The sequence below is a fragment of the Amblyomma maculatum genome, chromosome 1, assembly GCF_055883805.1.
Source record: "Amblyomma maculatum isolate TAMU_Amacu chromosome 1, ASM5588380v1, whole genome shotgun sequence".
Taxonomy (NCBI): domain Eukaryota; kingdom Metazoa; phylum Arthropoda; class Arachnida; order Ixodida; family Ixodidae; genus Amblyomma; species Amblyomma maculatum.
The window spans coordinates 365,779,718-365,792,421 of record NC_139344.1 but is presented as its reverse complement, the minus strand read 5'-3'; the positions used below and the strand labels follow the sequence as shown (position 1 = coordinate 365,792,421).

At 43.6% G+C, this 12,704-nt stretch overlaps 1 pseudogene across 1 annotated transcript in view; it reads right to left on the bottom strand.

Moving 5' to 3' along the window:
- The window catches only part of LOC146208025 (sodium-coupled monocarboxylate transporter 2-like), a 49,790-nt pseudogene that overhangs the window by 4,534 nt on the left and 32,552 nt on the right, over nucleotides 1–12,704 (bottom strand). Inside the window, exons 10-12 of the transcript XR_014704651.1 lie at nucleotides 10,484–10,551; nucleotides 9,399–9,571; nucleotides 997–1,100 (exon numbers count right to left, since the gene is read on the bottom strand). The product of XR_014704651.1 is annotated as a sodium-coupled monocarboxylate transporter 2-like (transcript). The remainder of the gene's footprint in view (nucleotides 1–996; nucleotides 1,101–9,398; nucleotides 9,572–10,483; nucleotides 10,552–12,704) is intronic.

Sequence of the window (12,704 nt, the reverse complement as noted above, 5' to 3'; positions counted from 1 at the left end):
CGAAGACTTCTTCACATTGATATAATGTCTCGCTTTAACCGAGAAATAATAATTTGCCTTTATGGCACAGGATTAGTGTGCTTTTCTCAGAAAGGTTAACCTCCCTTTCTTTCCTCCTCCTTGCGGAAAGGGGAGACGGAGGGTGGGGATTGGGATGCGGTTCTTGCATTCTACCAGGTTCCAGAAACGGGCTGGTGAGCTTTCGCCGACCGCACTTACACCGACAACACAGACGCCAGACTTTCTGCACAACTTACGTAACAACGATGAGTCTGGGTAATTAAATCTTGCTAAATAAAAGCTCCTTCCCATAGTGCTTGAACCAAGCCTCTGATAAGCGATCAACTTAAAACATCCTAATTTCAGGCCAGCAACAGAGTAAAGCCGATTATGCCTGTTGCGTGAAGCTTGTGTTGCAAATAAATTGAACAGTTAACAGAGAAGCAATAGGGGGCCAGTATATGTGCTTCCTTACTGCAATAACTCATTTAAGTACTGCGTATGTTTGAATCAGCGGCTTAACCAATCGAACTCACCGCCTAGCCTACAACCTGCCTGAAAGGAACACCAAGTACGTGGACGAAAGTAGCCGAAGTAGTAAGCTATCCGCAAAGAAGAAAAAAACAGCACTTGACATCAGTAGTACACAAAAGACCAGCACGACTCAAGGGGTATCGAGCACATTGTTCATGTGGAAACGAGTGAATGCCCAATGGCTGTGGCTGTTGAGCCATGAAGGAGGCCGGGCAGACCAAACGCGCTGCCCAGCGCCGAGAACAAAAGCGTCCGTTTGAGCATCCCATGCGCTGCTGCTGCTGCGGCTGCCTACGAGCCCTACATTCAACGTAAATATTCGGGATATCTCGGAACCCATTGTGTTCAAGTTCAACCTGATGTACGACATCTGTACGCACATCAGGTTGGCTGGAAAAAATTGAAAGCCGTATAAGGCGTAATATTATTAAGCGATGCCAGAATACGATACTTGGTACTCACCAGTAGCAAGACTAATGACTACTCCCAAAACGACGGTGCCACAAGTGCTAAAGAAGCAGCTCCAGAACGGTGAAATATGAACAAAGCTTCCATCATGTTGCACTCTACGGGAGGAAAAAAAAAGAAAAGCAGGAATTTCTATTAAGCGCCACTTATTCGAGCGTATGGTAATTAATTATCTATCGGCAGGATTCCTCTTTTACACATTCAGAGACTAAAGTATCTATTTCTGCTAAAAAACAACAAACTTGCTATGAGCCCTGAACCTTACCTTACGCCCCTTACAACACGTCCAACAAGACATCATCATGCACAATCTGTAACTCCGTATCAAGCCAAAATCAATGCATTTAAGTATTCATTTTTCCCTCGTACTGTTGAAGAATGGAACAAGCTGCCTTCTGATGTAACAATGTCCATTGAATCTATTGATAAATTGTTGGCGTTTTAACCATAGTCGTGCTTCATATTGGTGTATATTTTCTTGTTAGTGTTGAACATGTCTTATCGTAATTTGCTTGCAACTTGTGTTTAGTATGTTACTTTTCCTGAATTCATATTTTATTGCATTGTATTCTTTTCGCCCCTCCTGATAGGGCCCAGTTAGGGCCTGCAGTATTTGGTAAATAAATAAAATAAATAAAAATATGTAGGAATAGGAGAAATTTTCTGCGTGTGTAAATAGGGATTAATAGAGCATTATACAAAGGTAATAGCAGCAAAATGCTGAACTTGTTGGAAGTTTCTCCTAACTTCACCCCTGTGTTGAATAGCTGCGACATTTGTGAAGCTGTGAAGAACATATGATAATTTGAAGAAAGAAGCAGGAGAAAGAAGCTCGCGCTGAGTAGTGCGAGCTTCTCTCTGGGTTCATCCGCTGGGCACCAAGCGTTCCAGGCTGTGCTGGTGCGCTGTTCTGCATTCTTCTCCTGACTGTTGATCCTGTCTTGTCTGCAAGCGTGACCGTTCTCTCTGCCTGACCGTTCTCTCTGGTGAGGCCATTTCACGTCGGGGGATTGGCCAGTATTTGTTTTAAACCGAACCTAGGATTCATGTACAATTAGGCCTGTAATGTCTCTAGCTTCCCCGGGGGGGGGGGGGGGGGGGGGGGGGGGGGGGGGAGGGGGGGTTCGGCATCCTGGTTTGCCAGTCTGCCGGCCCAAAGCTTGGACTTGGAATCTTCGGACGAAATGGAATAAGTATAATACCGGTGACATTTGTACCAATTGGGGATGGATTCCTGAAGTTGAAAAATCCAAAAATAATCCAGGAGCAGCTAAAGGCTGTCACCCCCCACTACCTAGAAATCTCTGTGGTGCGTCCGTTTGGCAGGAGAGGTATCCTATGTAAGTCCTCGAATATACAGTGTGTGTCGGACTTGCTTCGATGCACATCGTTTGCATCATTGCCTGTTAAACCTTTTATACCTGAACAGCTGGCATGTGCAAAAGGTATTATACGCGGCGTGGATTCGTCGGCTTCTCCGCAAGAAATAATTGAAGAATTTAATGAGGCTGGCATTGGCATTTTATCACTATTCCGTTGCAGCAGGGATGCTGGTGGCTCTAGGGTGCCGACAGAATCAATGATAGCGACGTTTGCCGGGGCTAACTGTCCAACAGAGATTAAAGTATGGCCCATTGTGTACCGTGTAGATCCCCTGCAGCCTCGCCCTTTGCAGTGCAAAAACTGCTGGCGATTCGGACACAGCAGCAAGGCGTGCAAATCCGCATCACGCTGCAGACTGTGCGGAGACAACCATTCATCTGACATGTGCACTTCTGCTGTGGTAATTTGCGCACTGTGTCACGCACTGTGTCACAGGTCATAGCAACAAAGATTGGTCCGACCGAAATTGCAGCTTTGCAAGTTGGCAACCCTGGTATAGCTGAATGCCATGCTCCTATGGTTGCTAGGGCCTCAGTTGAGGGAGATTCTACTTAGACGACGCCTGCTCCTTTTTTGTCAATGAAAGTACAGGGACAGGGTCCTGTGGATACCCACGTGTCCACCGTTTACCCATTGGATGTAGAGATGCCATGTTCGTCCCAGAAGCGTCGCGCTTTTTCCTCTCCCTCAAAATCCGCCCATTCTAACACTAAACGTAAAAAAGGTTCCCCTAATCCTCAGAATAACATTGATGTCTTAAATGAGGCTGTTACAGCCTGCCGGATTCTACAATAATCATGGCGGGGTTAAAAGTACTACAGTGGATTTGTCGTTCAATTGCATCTTCGTTTCACGATTTACAGAATCTTATCTCAAATTTCAACCCAGACATAGTTTTATTACAAGAAACTTGGCTTTTGCCAAATCGGCCATTTTCTCTAAAGTATTTTAGAACTTTTAGATCAGATCACACTAGCGGCCGGGGTGGCGGCTGGCTAACATTAATTTCGTCAAAAGCAATTCATCGGGCGAAGGTGTCACACAAAATTCTACAAGACTGCGAACTGCTTGCAGTTGATATCGCAATTACACAGTCTGCTCCTCTCACTATTGCAAATGTCTACTTCCCAACAGGTGTCCGTACAACAGATGATTTGAGTGATCTTTTGAGTTCAACAAACGGACTGATTATTGCTGGCGATTTTAATTCACACCATGTTATTTGGGGTTACCGTTCAGATATATGTGGGCAGCGACTTTGGAACTGGATGTCTGTAAATGATGTGCATTGCTGTAATAGTCCAGGCATAACCTTCATGCGAGCAGCTGCTAGGTCAGTAATTGATTTAACGTTAGCAGCAAATGGAGTAAGGGTCTCATCATGGGCTACGGTGGATAGTGGTACATCTAGCGACCACTTTCCAGTTACGTTTAATATAGAATCTACTCCCCTTAGAGTAACTACTTGTGCACAAACATTTATCAACCATAAACTCTTTAAAAAGTTTGTGAACTCCTCTTTTTCCTCAATAGCATCATCTCAGCCTCCTGAACGTGCTCAACAAGCACTCTCTTCACTGCTAGATGCCACTGAGCGTTCAGTGTTCACTGTGAAATCGTCTGTCCCTAACAAAATGTCATGCCGATGGTGGAACGAAGAATGTGAGAAAGCATTCCGTCGTTGAAAAGCTGCGTGGAAGAGCCTTTCCCATAACCAGTGTCCCCAAAATTGGATAAATTATAAATATTATGCGGCTTCATTTAAACAAACTATTCGTATAGCAAAGGATGAGTATAATGCTAATATGAAGATCTATCTCTCTAATCCAATTAATCGGAAGGCATTGTATAGGTTCATGGAACGCAACCAAAATTCTTCTCCACCACATGTAACCGAGTCAGAGGTGTTATCCCCCAATGAAGCAAAAGCGAAACTTGAACAAATTGCGAACGGTCTTGCTATTCGCTTTCAAGCGCAAATGGTGGCTCCCTTACTTCGACCTACACCATGTGCTGATTTCGTTGCAGTTGAGTCACCGGAATTACATTGTATAGCGGCTGCTCTGAAACCTGCAGCTCCTGGGTGTGACGGTATTACAGTGGCTATGCTGAAAGCTTTAGTGCAAGACCACAGCTCGGAGGTGTTGAATATTGTCAATTTTTCTCTGGAAAATGCGTGGTTACCTCAAGACTGGAAAGTTGCAAAAATTATACTAAGCCTCAAAGATCCGAAAAAAGGCTTTGATTTGGATAATATTCGGCCAATTTCTCTGACTTCAAATCTAGTGAAACTTATTGAACGCATAGTTCACCGCCGCCTCACAAACCATGTGATGACCCTGAATGTATTTAATGATGCACAAATTGGTTTTCGTCAAGGGTGCTCCATTTGGACGGCTCATACAGATTTGGAAAGTAGAATTAGGTTAGCAATGAAGAAGAAAGAAGTGTCGGCATTGGTCACTTTGGATGTCGCCAAAGCATATGACAGTGTAGAATATTCTATTCTGTTGAATAAGATAAACGAAATTAGGTCGCCTTCTTACATGTTTGCATGGTTGAAAGAATTCTTAAGCAATAGAAAATTTTTCTGCACGAGAGGTTCTATAACTTCTGAAACTTATTACCAAACTAGAGGCGTGCCTCAGGGATCGGTGCTGTCTCCATTGCTATTTAATATATTAATGAGAGATATTCCTGTTCATCCAAATATAAAATTGTACGTGTATGCGGATGATATCTTTTTCTCTTCTGCACGAGATGTTCATTCCTTATATCAGCTATTGCAAGCCTACTTGAATGCCCTTGAAGTTTGGCTCGGTAAAGTAAAATTAACTCTCAACGTGAAGAAATCCTCAGTACTTGTTTTCCCACCGGCACACCCTCTTTATATCTCCCTTGTATATTGCGGTTCACAAATCTCACAGGTTGAATCATTAAAATACTTGAGTGTATTATACCACTCCCAATTAGACTGGCGGCCTCATATCAAAAGTAATTGCCTGAAAGGTGAGCGAGCCCTTGGTCGCCTGATTTGAATTAGCCATAAGAAATTCGCTATGCGTAGAGATACTCTTTTGTTTCTCTATAAAACTTATTTGAGACCAATTCTGGAGTTCGGCTGTGTTCTTTTCTCGGGCAGTCCTAATTACAAACTACGACCTTTGTTGCTACTGGAGAGGCGCGCTTTACGACTATGTTTGGGGTTGCCAAGAACAGTTTCAAATGCAGTCCTCTAGAGGCCCGTGTACGTGACTTGAACTCTCGATTTGAGCTGCTAACTGTGCGAACCTTTTTAAGAGCACTGGAATCTCTGTCTGGAGTGGCTTCTCCAATTTTTATTACACACCAATCTCAGTTTCTAGATTATCATTGGCCGCAGTATAAGCAACCACAATTTGTATTTACTCAGTCCTTGCTGTCCGAAATTGCAGTTTCGCTAAGGTCAGTAAGACTTGTTGGCAATGTTCAAGCTACTTCCACACTATGCTTTGACCAGTCGTTGCCATCTAATGCAAAACACTTGACTACCACGGTAATAAAGGGACACCTTGAAGATTATTTATTACAATATCCACGACACGTACCTATTTTCACAGATGCCTCACAACGAAATGAAAAAGCAGCAATAGGGATTTACTCCAAAGCACTTGATTGGAGTTTTTCTGTACGGATCCCTGATTACACACCAATATTTACTGCTGAATTGCTTGCAATTGGTTTGGCCCTTCAAAAAGTTCCCGGTAATGTTACTCACGTAATCATACTATCTGACTGCCTGTCAGTCTTAGCAGCAGTAGAAAGTCCGAAAATGCGTCTTTTGAAACAAACCCTGATGTTTTTCCTTCCGATACACTTACAGGAAGTACGTTTTCATTGGGTTCCGGGACACTGCGGCATCGCTTCTAATACAATGGCGGATTATTTAGCAAATGCAGCTCTCAGTGGGCCTGTTGCCGATGTTGTACCCAATATTATCTTGCTAAATATATCCCGTTTTGAACGATTTCAAACGTTAAACTCCTTGAGCCATGAGCCACTCCTTGCGACTACGGATTTTAATCATTTAAATTTCCATTGGAATGTCCGATGTTGTACCTCGAGGCAATGTGAGGTTTCCATGATGCTCATGCGTTGTAGAATGCCTTCCCTCAATCTTTATTTATGTCGCTCTGGATTCACGCCGTCGAATCTTTGTGCGTCATGTAATGACGTGGAAACAATTGAACATTACATCCTTTCCTGCGACAGGTATGCTACTCAGAGAAAACATTATCTAGAAGTACCTCTTGCTCGCCTAGGACTGCCATTTACAGTTCCTGTCCTCCTCTCCTTTGGTGCAACCGTCAAAGGGTATGCCCTAAAACCGGTGTGTGAATTACTTCATAATTATAATATTGCTACTGGAAGATTTGTGTGTTAGCGCTGAGCTGCCTGAATTGTATTTTTTCTTCTTATTATTTTTAGTAATTTACAATTTTATTCCCTTTTTTCATTGCTTTCTATTACATCGCCTTAAAACTTCAAGTTATTTCAGCAACGCTAGCTCCCAATTATTAGGTTATTTATACCATATAGTCAAATCGACATTATCAAAAATAGTATGTCACCTACAACGAATTCTGGCCAATCCCCCACTGTGGGTATGTGCCATTACAACGAGGGAGAAGAAGAAGAAGAAGAGGAGCGCGAGGCACGAGCAGGAGAGAACAGGCGACAGCGGGGCTTTGGTTCGGTTGTCCACGGAGCTCGGGCGGTTCGTGTTCCGCCAGCCTTGACCTGGGTATCCAGACTGCATCCTACTGCATCCTGTCCTGGCCCGCCTCCTGTCCCGGGTGATCAGACCTGGGAGTGCTGCAGCTGCAGATCATCGCCGCTGCTGTAACTGCGGCTCATCACTGACACGGACGCTCGGCGTCGTGCTGGGCCCCTGGCACGTCGGGGAAGCCTGAAGCATCGGCTGCGGAAAGGCAACCCGAGGCCTCTTGTCCCTACTGGGCCATCCGGGGGCCTAACCTTCCGCTGGGCTTACCGAGGCCCTACCGCACCGACCCTTCAAAACTCTGACTACCCGGAGCGTCTGCACCGGCTTCTCCATCCAACATCTTGGTGACTTTTTGACAATTTGTGTTTTGTCATCGTCCCACTTGTTCGTTCTGCGCTCGTCCCGTCCATGTCTGTACATAAACGTATTCGTCGTTAGCTTGGTCAGTCTGGTCGTCTACTTAGATTACTGTCTCGGAATAAGCCACAGAATAAGGTGGCCAGAAGATCTAAAGAAAAGAACCTCACAGAAGCTTAAACAACATCCAAGAAAGCTAAAAAATATAACGCCTCTCTCTCCTGAGAAAAACTAGAACATTAATAAGCATAGCATTCCAATTAGATGCGAATATCCATTCATATAAATGACCTGAAAAAACGAATACTGACCATTCAGTATCCTACAGAAAACCAGTTCATCTCCAAAGAACAGCTCAGTCATTTTTATTTAAATGAAAGGGCAAGCCAATCGCCATCAGAAGGCCGCAGAGTGTGCCCACTTTGGTGCTCTTGCCGAAACCCATGGAACAACCTTCGCATATTTCGAGAGCACGTGCAATCCTCAACTGGTAACGCGCGGGCAGTCCTTCTTTGTCATAGTCATATCGGGGGGTCCTTGGACATATTGTTCTACAATTATTCTCACATCAATAATTCCCGTTGCCAAAAAACGGCATGCTCAGTTTCCAAGCTGATGCCAATGCGGCTAGGACATTTTACGTAACAGAAAATAAATTGGAATATGCGGCCAACCAGCGCCTGTTTCAGCGTTGCTTCGCAGTTTTAGCTCAGTGGCCCGATACGAGTGACCGCCGCGAGGGACAGGAATGTCGTAGAAACAAGTTTCTGCTTTACAATAACATGATGCTCACAAGGCCTATGATACCACAAGTTCTTATTTATGACAACGGCCCGCAAAATTTGCATAAACGGGTAACCAGCCAACATACTTTCTAAACGTTGATGGTCCAATTCCGCCTATTTCCTGCTCCTTCCCACACCACTCCAACCGGACTATTCGAAGTTGTTTTTTTTTTTTTTTGCTTGTAGTGGTACCTGAGTATTTTTATTCTTTTCGTTTAAGACCGCTATACCTCGTAGCATGGGCTGTGAGCCATTTTCGTTATAACTTTTTTTAGGGGGTGTCAAAATACAGCGTTTCGTTTTGCATAAACCACAACCGGTTTAGTTTCGTTCATGGTTTTAACGTTCGAAACCGAATCAGGCGATTAGGAAGGCACGGAAATTTCGACCATCTGGAGTTCGCAACGTGTTTCTTCATCTGGCCTAGCGTAGCTTTTGAAAAAGCTACGTGCTGATAACTCTTTACATTAATATGTTGGGGCAGATGCTGATTTTAGATCTCTGCGTGAAAGTGACAGGGTGGCTTATGCGTTGATCTACGCAGCAATAATACATTAGCCCTGACCAGTCGAGCGCGACAGCAACAAGAGAAGATCCAGCCTAGTCTTGCAACTATAAGGTGACTGGCATAATACGAGGAGCACTGAGGACACAGATTTGAAGCCGCTTCTAGATCGGCTATGCCCCGCTATTGAGCGAAGAATTTTTCCACAAAGGTCTATTATTTTGACATTGTATATTTTCGACTTACAATAAAGGGCTGCTATAGCATTCAGGTGAACATGATGAGATCACATGTTTAATGAAAGCGATGCAGAAAAAAAGTGGTTCATTTTCCAAGGCATTGACACTCGTTAAGAAGCCTAAGGTGATTGTAAGAAATCTTCACTGCCTCATCGTGGTTAACAAAATGCTACACTAGTTTTCTCGAACACTTGAAAGCCTGTAAAGTCAATAACAAATGTGGTACTCTGAGTTTACTTGTATAAGCAAGCTCTAAGCAGCCGTTCCGAGTTTATACGCAGTGATCAGACTGTTAATACGCAATACATTTTTGAGTATTGAGGACTTGGAGATGCCAAACAAATGGGATGACTGTTTTGTACCTCTTTCTGGAATTCAAGGAAGTGACGTTGGAAAATCTTTGCAGGTAGCTGGTGTTTTCGTGGCAGTACTCTAAACTCAGTGGCATGTGCGGTGATCTGAGACCATCTCGAATTCTTAGCCACATTAAACACAGCTGAAGGCCAAACATTAGCAGCGTCGAAATTCCTGCTCCCTGAAAAATAACCACGACATAGACACCACTTGGTTATCTGAGACACTTTACTGGCTGTTTATGAGAGATGTGTTTGCAAAAAATATGTCAAGAAATAGTAACATCTTTAAATGTATTCTCAGAAGACAACTTTGAAGACCTTTCGCATAATTTACAATACCCTGCCGGTGCTTCAAGTACGCTGCACTCCTGTACTTCTTAACATAAGAACCCATTAGCAGCTGAAAATTGTTTCTCTTATGAATCTACAATAAACAGTAGTGTACACCCTTCGTTATAGTGATATAGGCTTTAACGGGTACCTTGGAGTGGACGAAGGGGAAGGCGACAGCGAGCAGCAAAAGGCCTAAACAAGGACCGGTTGTTGCTGTACTCACCATGATGACTGCCTGGAAAAATGTAATTGGCGGGTTAATTTCACTGAGTGCCATCTTGGATTTAGGAATCTTTTCTGCTCCCACGAGAATTAAATTTCGCCGCTTCGTAAAAGCTTTTTTCTCCGGTCCCATCACATTTTGTACAAACACATTGCCCAAGAAACAACCAGGAGGGTATCCCTAACAACACACTCACATGCTTATTGGTATTACTCACGGAGCAGAAATAATATGAAATCTGTATTTACGTTACTACGCGGGTGATATGATGTGGCTGAATTTGCTTAGAAGGAGAAAGGGTCAAGTTGAAAAATAAAACTTTGCGCCCGCTTAATGTTTCGCAAATATCGCTTGCAAGTAAGAAAATTTTAAGTTAAAATTGGTCGCACAATTAGGTAACGACATGTTACAGAAGTAACTTAATTAATTTCCTGCAGATATGAGAGTAAATGGTTAAAAACAACCCTGTAGAGGTTTGATATACCAGGCGGTTCGTGAGTGTAAGTTCTATGCATAACTGAAATGATGTACTTACACCAACGACTGACCCGAGGTATAGACAGGTGCAGCTGTAGAGTGTCATAACAATTCCAAGAAGAAATGCTATAGAGAAATAAAAGTGGGAACATTCAAAACGAATAAAACTCGAACATAGCGCCAAGCTATGCTGACTCTGTACGTGCCATATAAAATGTTCAAATGATTTAAACCAAGCTTGCGAACTGTTCTTAAGTAAGCAAAGATTAAAATCATAGCTGAGAGTGAGTGCGTACAATTTCGATGAAAATGTATGCATTGTACCATAATTTTCCCGGAAGTTTTTGAACTTGTACCTATCTACGTATGAACGGCGCAAAAAAGCTTTCACAGCATCCGTTTTAGGTATATCGTATCGTTAACCTGCAAGTAGCAGTATAAAGAGGTGGTGCTGACGCAAATGTCCTGGGAATGAACGGTAGTGCGACACTGCTCTTTTTAAGAAACCAATAAAAGGAAAGACAGAGCCAGAATGCAAGGATGCAGTGCTAGAGTTGCCGGAAAACTAAACCAAGCAAACGGCTAACATAGGCAAGGAAATAATAAACAACGAGGCGCGACGAACAAGTCGATACCTTTTAACGCTAGCAAGGATGCGTCCACAGGTAGCGTACTATCGTTCCAATTGTTCAAAAGCACAGCAACACTTAGAAGCAGAAAGGAAGGTAATAGTTTTCAGTCGTGACTCAAAATACTACTCGGATCGAAACATATTGCTTCAGATGCCGAAATGGGAGAGAAAAGGGCTGCTTTTCTGCTTCACCAAGTTGACGGATACCAGCAAACGTTCCAGTCTTATCACGAAGAGTTAATCAGAGAATGTATCTTATAGCGCTTTCTGTGGCCAAAGGTTATGATCATGCCCGTACCAAACTGATCACGCTGCCACATGAGTGCATACGGCAACGCTGTGCAGGTCCCAGCTCAACTCCTTCAGGAATGAGCGGCCCCGTGAAGGAAAGACTCCATGCATGAGGTTTCCCTTATCAGTCACAAACAGCACACGACCTCATTAATAATTGAAGCTGCATTAAAGGCCAAACGTATACATGACCGGAAGTCTGACGTAGTATTTGGGATTAGAGAATAGCAGGAAAATGGTCCACCTCGTTCCAAGAACACTTGCTAACCATGTCCTGTGTTTTATGCTCCACGTAGTGGCCAGCTCCTACAAGAACCCGTGTTCGTACTTCTTAACCGAGTAGCTGAGCGGAAGATACTTATATGCGTGTCATCTTTGCAGCTGAAGAATGCGGCTTGGTAGTGGTTCGCATCGTTACTGGCAACTACTCAGCGAACAAAATCTTGTTAAAGCTCACTGGGAATAGTTCTTTGTTAACTATAGCGAAGCATCCTCACGAAGATGAACGAGAAATGTTTTTAAACTTCGAGCCTTGCCATGTTTGCAAGGATATCAGCACCCAATTGTGGAACGGGAGCTCACAGACGGCACTGGTGGCATCAGGGGCACATTTGTCAACAAATTTTATGCACACTAAAAGGATATGTCGATGAAGTTGGCGTTAAATTTGTCGAGAAAATATGTGTACGTGTCTGAAACTACGTGCTGCGCGCCGTGCAGGTGTTCTCGGCCAAAGTAACTGCCGCTTATGAACATCTCCACAGAACTCACGAGTCAGCTCTCTTTACTTAATTTTTAAGGACGCCACACGACAGTGAGCTCTAAGAAAGTGATGAAGAAATGGTTCGATATTCTCGACACGACTGATTAGGGCAGTGGCTTCGAATTACGGATCGTGAAAGAAGACGATGAACGAATACTGTGACTGCAAAATGACGTGAGCAGCTATGTGAAAAATATTCACGAATGTTGCATTGCCACTGGCGTTGGGATCTTCACAGTACAAACGTACATCGCCCTACTATTCAGCCGCAAATCTACTGTAGAGGTAACCGATTTTTTGCTAACAGGCATCAACAAAGTTGAACTAAGAAATTTAACAGTGTATCTATCGAGGGATTGTTAAAAAAACTGCGCTTCATGTTTGGAGGTAATGACGCGCTGGGTGCAACAGCTGTTACAACAGCTTTGGACCACAATAGAAAAACTGTCCACAGCAATCACTATACAAGGATAAGACGTAGAAGGGTCGGCTGCCTGTATTCGTCAAGATTTGGTTCAAGAACTGAAAGCTCCGCGAGCAAATCTTCCTGCTCCAGCTCGGTTTGTTGCTTATTCAGGCTTAATTTGCGTCGGT